Source organism: Gadus morhua, chromosome 9 (assembly GCF_902167405.1).
Source record: "Gadus morhua chromosome 9, gadMor3.0, whole genome shotgun sequence".
Classification (NCBI taxonomy): Eukaryota; Metazoa; Chordata; class Actinopteri; order Gadiformes; family Gadidae; genus Gadus; species Gadus morhua.
Genome location: NC_044056.1, coordinates 9,077,405 through 9,087,994, shown reverse-complemented (window position 1 = coordinate 9,087,994; position 10,590 = coordinate 9,077,405). Strand labels below are relative to the sequence as shown.

Below are 10,590 nucleotides of genomic sequence, written 5' to 3'. Positions count from 1 at the left end.
GGGCCTACGTGTATCTATCATTATTAAAACCTATTCAATTATATTATAATTTCAGCTTACCACACTAATCACATTTAAATGATTGAATATTTCCTTATGCATATTCAATCTTGCACCGTGTTGTTTTTCAAAGATCCAAAGTGTAGGGGCTGGTCCCTCTCGGAACAGCTATTAGTGTAACAAGCTCGTTTGGCTGAACCCAAGTGCAAAGACTGGCAACGAGCGCGGAACAGAGTCAATAGTTTATTTGGGTTCTGGATCGGCAAGCAGGATAGTCAGACAGGCAGGAATCAGGAACCGGCAGAATAGTCAGACAGGCGGGGATCAGGAACCGGCAGAGGAGTCAGACAGGCGGGGATCAGGAACCGGGAGAAGAGTCAGACAGGCGGGGATCAGGAACCGGGAGAATAGTCAGACAGGCGGGGATCAGGAACCGGGAGAATAGTCAGACAGGCGGGGATCAGGAACCGGGAGAATAGTCAGACGGGCAGGGATCAGAGAGCAGGCCGGAGTGGTGGTAAATCAGGAGTAGAATCGCGGGAGAGCACTGTGAAACACAAGAGACAATCTGGCAGGGAATGTTTGGGAGGAGAGGACTGATATAGGGGATACACAGGTGAAGGTGGTTGGGTTAATTGGGAGTGATCAGGGTGGCAGGCAGGTGAATGAGAAAACCAGGGGCGGATCATGACAATTAGGCCTGCTGAGAAGCCCCTTGCTGGGCCTAGATGAATGGTTTTCTCTTTTGTCAACTGGTCCTTCTCCTTGACTTTCTCTCCTCTCCTCACTCATCCTCTTCTAACCTCTCTCCTCTCTCCTCTCCTCACTCATCTACTCCTCTCCTCCACTCTCCTCTTCTTTCCCCTCCCCTCCCCTCCCCTCCTGACATCTCTCCTCTCCTCACCTGTTTCCTCTTCCCTCCTCTCTGCTCCTCTACTGTCCTCACCTCTCCTCTCCTTTCCTCACTCATCCACTCCACCCCTCTCCTCTCCCCTCCTCTCCTCTCCTCTTCTTTCCCCTCTCCTCTCCTCTCCTCTCACCCATCCTCTCCACTCCTCTATATATTTTCAATGAGCAGGCTTTGAACAAGCGTTAGCCTATTGCATTCGCCTCTTTTCAACTTTCATTTGTCATCATTTATTTCTCTATCTCAAGCGGAGCAACTGCAACACTAACCCATTCCCTCAGATTTGGATTCCAAAAAATGCAATAATGCTATCTCCACAAGCTTTCCTCTCTCCTGCTGCACCACCTCCTCGATCTCATAACACTCGCTCTCCACCTCTCGGCTTATCTCCATGCCTCTTCCACTTAACCTTCTCCATCCTCTGAAGAGTAGCGGTAATCCATCAGACAGGCCAGCGAGAGCGAACGCTACACTTATTATATGAAGGCCATGAATTCATAGGTTGTTGCCTTGTCTCCTTTTACTGCGGCGCTGTTACCAGGTTTTTAGACAACGCGCATTATCCTTCAAGCGACGAATCGGACGATTTTATTTTCACTTCTTGTAAACCGAGCTCCTGTTTTTATTAATCTCCTTTCTTTTTTTGCGGTTCATTTAACTTGATCGAACCAGAACGGGCTTGATTGACATTTGGACGAAGGACCTATTGCTGGGCCAGAATATTCTCCAGGTAGCGTCCCGTATTAAAGGTTGTTTAAGCAGCACACCTCATGAAAACCAATGGGTAATTTTCAGTAAAACTTTACTTATATTTAACTAAAGCCATTGCTAATTGAAATTAAATTCAGCCCAAAAGCTTTAAATGTCACATTTTTGAGAATTAGACCAGCGTCATGGTAACATTCATTCCACCAATTAAACCTACATTTATACATCCTCGCTCTGTCGGGATGGCAGCCAATATCTTACCAGCCGCCAACCACCATTTTGGTTGTTACATTGAAACTATGCTGACTCAAATCCCAATGGAAGGGATGAGTTAGCAAAGCTGGTTTCAGTTCAGTTAACTACAGCTGACATGTTGTTATGAGGAACCAACAAACAGTCCCGAGTACGGTCACTCGATCGCAGCACGCAGCGCGCTTGCAGTGTGGATCGTGAGCAAGAACTTTATGGTTTTTACCTCATCTCGCTCGTGCTCATCTAGCCAGGTCCCTGGTTAGGCAGCTTCCGTAGGGATTTACACTCGTAATATTCCTGTGGTTGGGATTCCACCTAAGGCGGAGGGTTTGACGACCTACCCCTGATTTATTTAGTCAGACTATCTTTCTGGAAACAAGGCTATAAATGTTACTGCACTAGAAGAAAAAACACAAACACATTTTGTCCGTCCGCACTGAACTCATTCCCACCGAAGACTTCCTCTGTTCCCTGGAAGGAGGAATGTTATGGATCTCATTGGACACATTTCTTGTATTATTTCGGGTCAAATTCAAATAGACACGCATTGCTAGACGGCCACGCGTGGACGTTTCCAGGGGAATGGTGTGGCAGGACGCTGGCAAGGCCTGTCGCTGGATGCTCTTGGCTCTCGGCCTAGGCGGGTTGTCCGACCCTATTTTCTCTGGCTCTGCTTTTCATTTAGATGCAGACCGAGTTAAACATAGATTAAAGGGGTTTGTGCGATGCATTCCCTGACTATCTGCCTCTTATCTGCCTCTCAGGCGACAGTGGATGCACTGCCATCTGGTTAATGGATGTGGTCCTGAAGGTGCATGAGATTCCACCGAGGCAGACTGGTTTTGATCTGTTGCCTGAGAGTAAAGACAATAAATATGCAATCTCTCTTTGATGCCGATATTTTGGTTAATGGAAACAGGCTATTTAAAAGTGAACCGGGTTGCATAGTTTGTTGAATGACCTCGGATCACTCTTTCAGTTTAACAGATGAACACACTAGCCCTCGTTCATTACTGACTTTGGACTCATTTCCCGGCCACAAGCTCCTAGGAACTGTAATGTTCTTATATTAGTTTTTTCAGTTGTTTATGCTGCTATAATGTCTGCCCATTCACCACGTATTGCACTCCTAATTTCCCTGGAAGAAGGGATCCCTCTTCTGTGTTACATCACAAGGTCTGTTCCCTTGGATTCTGAGAAAGGGTTGTGTTGTGTTGTCAAATGTGGCCGGTGAAACCCTTTGAGACTAGAGCTGTGATTCAGGACTTTACTAATAACTGGCACTGTGTAAACTACACCTACAGTGTCAAATAGTCTAGATTATTACCTGCTTGCTGATGTTCATATCATTCACTGATATGACTTATAGCAGTGACTATTCGGTTTCTAACACACAAATAGATTTAGTAAATCTATATACGTAAGCTGTGGTAAACAATGAGACCCAAGGGTTGATATTGTGTTATAATTATATGCAAAACTTAACTTGCCTCTACATCAGAAGTTCTGCTGTTGCAAAGGTTTCAGCTTCACATTACTAGACTCTACCACACACGCACGCACGCACGCCCACACACACACACACACACACACACACACACACACACACACACACACACACACACACACACACACACACACACACACACACACACACACACACACACACACACACACACACACACACACTAAAACCCGCAAAGAACCAACCCCTTTTCCTGGCACTCCATTGGCTGTTTAGGTAATCTGTCATTCAGGCTGTTGGACTATTTGTTATATCAAAGCTATGTTAAATCTCCATTCACCATATGATGAAGCACGCTGTGATACAGTCGATTCCATGACAAATGACTCCACGGGATGAATGCAGACTCGCACTTCATTAGTAACGCTAGGACTCAGTGCTCAGCCTTTTCCTGCCTGCCCCGTTGAGCACCTTTTCCCCTCCTAACCATTAAGGCGGGCGTCCTTTACCTCAGGTGCTTGAGGGTAGAGGGAGGTGAGGTGAAAGAGGTAGGTTCTGTGATTCAGGGCTCTGCTCATGACTTGACTTGACTTGCGTACGCCGATGCCAGGGTGTTAATCGGTTAATCCCATATTGTATGGTGATTAGGTTAATCCCTTGTACCGCGTGTTTTCCATGAAGCCATGAAGATATTTTACAGTAATAACAGCTTGTCAATGTATGGCTTCGCTGGGTGTGGCAGACCGAGGTGCCCTCAAACAACCTTCATCCTCCGCTTCCAAGGCAAAATAAACGACATCTGACTATGAACAATATACATAGAAGTTGTGTGTTCCCCTGTCACCATTCGCTGAAGTATGCAGTGATGCAGGAGATTCTATATCAAATCACTTCACAGGATGAACGCAGACTCTTGCACTACATTAGAAATGCTAGGATTATGTGATTAGCGCTTTTATCTTCTGATTATCAGTTGACCGCGGTTTTATTTACATTCCGCTGCCTGCTGGTCTCTCTCCTGGTGTCTCTAATGGTCTATCTTATGGTATTTTTTCTGGTCTCTCTCCAGGTGTATATTCTGGTCTCTCTACTGGTATCTCTCCTGGTCTCTCTCTCGGTCACTCACCTGGCCTTTCTCCTGGTCCCTTTCTTGGTCTCTCTCCTGGTCCCTCTTCTGATCTCTCTACTGGTCTCTCTCTGCTGGTCTCTGTCCTGGTCTCTCTGGTACATCGTGAAATGTACATATCACATCTCCACAAATTCACCATTTCCTTTTTAAGTACAATCTGCAAATGATTGTACTTGAATGCGTTGGTCGGGGCTGATGGCGTGAGGTTTACCTCAGATAAGAAAGATAACATTGGTGACACATTTTTCGTCTTTTGTGAGATATGTGAGTTAATGTATTTTCCAGCACTTATCCTCTGACTGCAACCAACTCCTCTGTTTTGCGACTTGGCTTCATAACAAAATGCTGTTGTCACAATTAGAGCTCGGAGATTATTGACTGCGTTTGAAACGTTGGTTCGATCCTCGTTTTAACAGTGAAATCATTTCAGAGAACCGCTTGGCGAAACGTTCGACACAGAGTGTTACGCCAACACTGAAACCAAAGCTTTTTTCATAAAATCTCCCCCCCCTTCAATGGGACGTCTTGATCTCTTTCCACTGCTGTGTCAATACCATCCGTCTTCCCTCCGGTGTCCGCCCTCACGGCTCCGGTTTCCCCTTCATGTGTGGCTCCTCCACCACACTGTGTGTGTGTAGTGTCTCCTGTCTCCCTCTCCGCTCCCATCTACCGTCTCTCATATTGTGTGGCTCTGTGGTTTATTTACTCTGGTTCTGTGACGGCGTTCCCATGATCCCATACCTCCATGATGGTGGCATGGAGATAATGGTCGCTCGCTGCTGTGTGTGTGTGTGTGTGTGTGTGTGTGTGTGTGTGTGTGTGTGTGTGTGTGTGTGTGTGTGTGTGTGTGTGTGTGTGTGTGTGTGTGTGTGTGTGTATGTATGTGCACACACACCCCCCCACACCCCCCCACACCCCCCCCCCCCCACACACACACACACACACACACACACACACACACACACACACACACACACACACACACACACACACACATGTGTGTTTGTTTATGCATGTGTGTGTGCATGGATTGCATGTGGGCAAGACTTTTGTGTGTGTGTGTGTGTGTGTGTGTGTGTGTGTGTGTGTGTGTGTGTGTGTGTGTGTGTGTGTGTGTGTGTGTGTGTGTGTGTGTGTGCAGGTTTTTGTTTATGTATACCTGTTTGCATAGATTGCATGTGGTATAGGCTTGTGTGTGTGTGTGTGTGTGTGTGTGTGTGTGTGTGTGTGTGTGTGTGTGTGTGTGTGTGTGTGTGTGTGTGTGCGTTTCCGTGCACGAGCATGTGTATTGCATTGTGATTGCATGCGTGTCTGAGGCTGTCCTGGTGAGGAACTAGGAATATTGGCACTGTGAGGTGTCAGAGTGCCAGAGAGTTTCCCTGCCCCCGTTTAGCGAGACCTCCAGCCCTCCTATCTCCCACACCTCATCTGTCTGTGTTCTCCCCCAGCTGGGAGGGGGAGAGGGAGACAGAGGGCTGACATTGTCCAGGAATAAAACACACAGTGCGCAGTGCAGGATCCAGACACGAATCCAAGAGGGAAATTAATTAATGGGGTCTGCAACAAGGGTGGCCAGGAGACTGAACGAAGGAAGGAAAGAGGAGAGGAATGGAAATAAGGGCGAAAGAATAAACAAATGAATTTGATTTAATTAAATTTGATTAAAAAGAAAGAAAGAAATTAGAGAAATTAAAGAATGAAGGGCAAAAATAAGTTAAAATCCAAAACAAATGAAATTCAAAATGAAATAATATCAAAAATAACAGAGTAGAAAAGAAAGGAATAGAAGGAATGGATTGCAGAAGAAAGATGGAAAAGAAGGAAATAAAGAATATCCCAAAGAAAGGAGGGCTAGAACCGTTTTCACTAATCCCCCATCTCAGCCAGGACGGCTCCGACTCCCAACATGTGTTCCCCATTTGCTCACCAGTTGTTTGCATCAGCTGAGCACCCCTCGCTCACATATGACTGAGAGTGTGTGTGTGATTATGGCCCCATATGTGTTTGTTTATGTTTGTGGGTATTTTTGTCTGCGTCTAAATACACTTCAAACCTCACACAACATCAATGGCTCTCCGAAGGCATTGTTACCATGTGCTTTTCTTCTTTTGTCATTCTTCATCGTTTATAAAAAGTGGAGGGGCGGCCGGTGTGCTTGGGGGGGGAGGGATCAATATGGAAGAGATTCAGAATTTATTTATTAGCTCTTCAGTGGATGGGGGTCAATAAGGGTCAAGTCAAGACGACTCCCACTTTGTCGAGGAACAGATGCGAGACGCGAGTGCGATTCCGTTGTAGGTCCCTTTTCTTTCAAGAAAACGTGTGAGCCAGCAGAATACGCTGTTCTTCATTACAAGCCCATCTCCGTGTCTCTGGTCAGGAGAGAACACACTGGATTTATTTGGTGAAAAAAAATGCCCTCTGTCGCCACCTCCTTTTTATCCTGTTTTTCCGTCGGCGTGCTTCGCCCCTTCGGTCTCAGTCTTCCTTTCGTCAGTCTCCTCTCCGGGGTCTGTCTGGTCGGACCGACGGCTTGCTGTGGGGGGGAGTGTGTGATGGAGGGGGTCGGGCACGCGCTGTGTTGTAAGACGAGGACATGCAGGCGAAAGAGGGCGGAGATGTCCAGCCGTACAGGTTGTGGTATCTCTGTGTCTCTCTGTGTGTCTCTATGTATCTCTCTCTTTCTCTGTCTCTCTCTGTCTTTCTCTATCCCTGTCTGTTTCTATTCCTCTCTCTATCTCACTTTCTGTGTGTCCGTCTATCTGTGTGTTTATTTCTCTCTCTCTCTCTCTCTCTCTCTCTCTCTCTCTCTCTCTCTCTCTCTCTCTCTCTCTCTCTCTCTCTCTCTCTCTCTCTCTCTCTCTCTCTCTTTCTCTCTCACTCTCTCTCTCTTGCTCTCTCTGATTCTCTCCCTCTTTCTCTCTCTGTTTATCTGTCTCTGTTCCTCTCTCTCCCTTCCTATCCATAAATATTACATGATTTATTAGGTGAATCTTCTAATCCAAGCACACACTCAATATTGGAACAACAGAATGACAAAATAATTGCTCTACAACCAAGTTTCCATGGCGAGCTAAAGTGCAGTGGAGTAGGGCTCACCAGCTACCACTGATACAGCATCCCTATGTATTTACATATGCGGCGTTGTGCAGCTAACGAGGATGGAACAGCATTCTGCAGTAATGGGGATATAATGGCCTGTTGGGTGGCAATCCTTGTTTGGGTTTCAGCACTTGTCTACATGAATTATTATACCTTGAGAAATACTACATTAGCAAAATGTGTATTTAGTGTTCGTCTTAAAGGCAACGTGTGTAAATAAGAGAACCTCGTAGCGGGAACATAACCATTACGCTTAATGGGAATATTCTAACGGACGTATAAAAGCCATATTTATTCCCCCGGCCCGAACGTTAAACACCTTACGGTGTCTCTCTCTTTAATTGGCTTCCTCCTCCTCCTCCTCCTCCTCCTCATCAGAGCCGTGATTCATGGGTCCGGTCGTACGCACGGGGCTTGCGTTTTCTGGCCCGCTTCAAGTAGCAGTCCAAATATACCAAGCGCTGCGAGGCCGGCCAAGTATAACACCATATTTATTTATGGATTTATCTGGACTTCCTGTGTGCTGGGCAAGCCCGGGGGGGGGGGGGGGGGGGGGGGGGGGCTGTTCGGCCCGTCTCACTGGGTCGGTGAGCGCTGCGGCCCAGCAGGGGGACGGCTGCATTAGAGGCCGGGATGTTCAGCCGGCCGTTTAGAAGACTCAGGCTGGCCTCAGGCTCCGCCCTCCCTCTTGCAGTACCTGGGGGACCTGGTCCTGGTTCTGGTCCTGGTTCTGGTCTCGATCCGGGTTCTGGTCCTGGTTCTGGATCTGCTCTTGGTTCTGGTCCTGATCTTGGTCTTGGTCTGGGTCTTTGTCCTGGTCATAGTCCTGGTTCTGGTCCTGGTCCTGATTCTGGTCTTGGTTCTGGTCCTGGTCCTGGTCCTGATTCTGGTCTTGGTCCTGGTTCTGGTCCTGGTCCTGGTCTTGATCTGGTCCTGGTCCTGGTGCTGGTCCTAGTTTTAGTCTTAGTCCTGGTCATGGTCCTGGTTCTGGTCCTGATCCTTACAGGCCTAGGTGGGGGTTGTTTAGTGTGTGTGCGTTGGTGTGAGAGTGTGTGTGTGTGTGTGTGTGTGTGTGTGTGTGTGTGTGTGTGTGTGTGTGTGTGTGTGTGTGTGTGTGTGTGTGTGTGTGTGTGTGTGTGTGTGTGTGTGTATGCGTGTGTGTGTGTGTGTGTGTGTGTGTGAGTGCATGTGTTTCTTTGTGTTTGCGTGTGTTTGCGTGCGTACGTGCGTGTCATTTCTGCGTATTCCCCCTAGATATCTTTAAGTGGACGCTGGGTGCATCACATAAACTTCTTCCACTATGTTTACTTTGCATGGACATTTAGCTATGCATTATATATATAACTCAGAGAAGGAAAGATATAAAGATAGAAGAACACCCAAAGATACGAGGGATGGAAGTAGGGAGGAAGAGAGGAATGGGAGAAAAAGAAGCGAGCTGATTTGAAGCACAGGCCAGATGTTCCTCACATCATCTATTGATTAGACAACTGTCTATTTTTAAAGACCTATGTTGTTCCATTGTGTTTGATTTTCGCCGTGAAGCAGCAGCCGTGAAATCCCGAACCAGACCTTGAGCCCTGTTGTGTAAAAGGAGTGCAGTCTGCATTTCTAAATAAACACCTCGGAACCAGCACCATACTTTCCTGGCCCCCTGCAGTATTTTCTAGCATAGGAGCTGGGAGGAATGTAAATAGAAAAATTATATATTCTTCTGGATGGAAAAAATATCCTCTCTTGCCCGCATGCTTGCAGGGTTTCTGGCCGCAACGCTGTGCCAGAACGAAACTCACAACAAACCCATCTACGTTTTCCACTCGCTTCGACACTCCGACCCAGAAACCATCTCTCTTTTCCACCACCTAAAGTGTGAATCTTTGAAGCGTAGCTTCCCCCTGCGGATCGGAACGCTGATCACGCTCGGAGTGACGGTCGAGGTGAGGAGAGATGTGTGAAATGTGTGCTTGTGTATTGATCACTCCCAGGGAAATCAGCCTTTGTTCCACTGTTTGCATATGCAGGCGTCTGTGGATGATTTGTGAGCTGCGCTCGCCAGGCACATTAAATTAATCACATTATCATAATTACATAAAAGTATCCACTGAACTTATTATAAGTAGAGCTGGCGCCCGCTGCACTGCATGGCCCAGCTCCCCCTAGGACACGGATCAGACAGACCCCAGCATGCTTTCCTGATCAGACATGGTCTCTCCTGCCGCTCCGTCTCACTCATCAGGCAGTAGCTGACTCCTCTCTCTCACGCTGTCCTCAGGAGATGCTTCAGGAAGCCAGCAGCGCACCGGGGGCAGAGCCAAGTGTGCTGAGGAGCTCCCGCTCTCTCTCTCTCTCTCTCTATCAGGTGAGCTTTCCAGTTATTCATCTCCAGGATGTGCTTGATATCCGGAGGGTGTGTGTGGATCCGTCCTATTTTATAGCTTCTGACATTTACATTATCTTTATTGGGTGCGACGGCCAGCGGCCATGAAACGGAAGATGCAGGGAAAAAAGAAGGGGAAAAAAAGGAGGGAATAGATGCAAATACCCTGTCTTCATATCTGAACCGGTCCTTTTTTTCCACCATTAAATATGTGCATTTTGTGAGACTGTTCTGAGCTTTCCTCCCCAATTCCCAGTCCTGGTTGGCAGGGTCCGCTCTCAGGGAACAACAGTAGCTTGTTTGTGTAGCGCAATAATCCCACGATAGTCAACAAGGCAAAACCCTACCAATCTGTCTGTCTGTCTGTCTGTCTGTCTGTCTGTCTGTCTGTCTGTCTGTCTGTCTGTCTGTCTGTCTGTCTGTCTGTCTGTCTGTCTGTCTGTCTGTCTGTCTGTCTGTCTGTCTGTCTCTCTCAGCAGCCTTACTCAAAAAACCAGAACAATGAACACACACACAAACCCATATACACACACATACACACACGTGTGCGTGACAGAACATGCTTCCCTTTGATAGCAGAAGCATAAAGCTTAATGCACTCCGAGAAAACAAACAGCGCAGGATAGACTCGGCCTGTGCTAATGCCCCCG

The 10,590-nt window shown here is 47.2% G+C and overlaps 1 long non-coding RNA gene across 1 annotated transcript in view; it reads left to right on the top strand.

Moving 5' to 3' along the window:
- The window catches only part of LOC115551418 (uncharacterized), a 56,976-nt gene extending 47,051 nt beyond the window's left edge, over positions 1-9,925 (top strand). The window contains exon 3 of the long non-coding RNA XR_003978034.1: positions 9,836-9,925. This is a non-coding gene — a long non-coding RNA (uncharacterized LOC115551418). The remainder of the gene's footprint in view (positions 1-9,835) is intronic.
- The last annotated feature ends 665 nt before the right edge of the window (positions 9,926-10,590 follow it).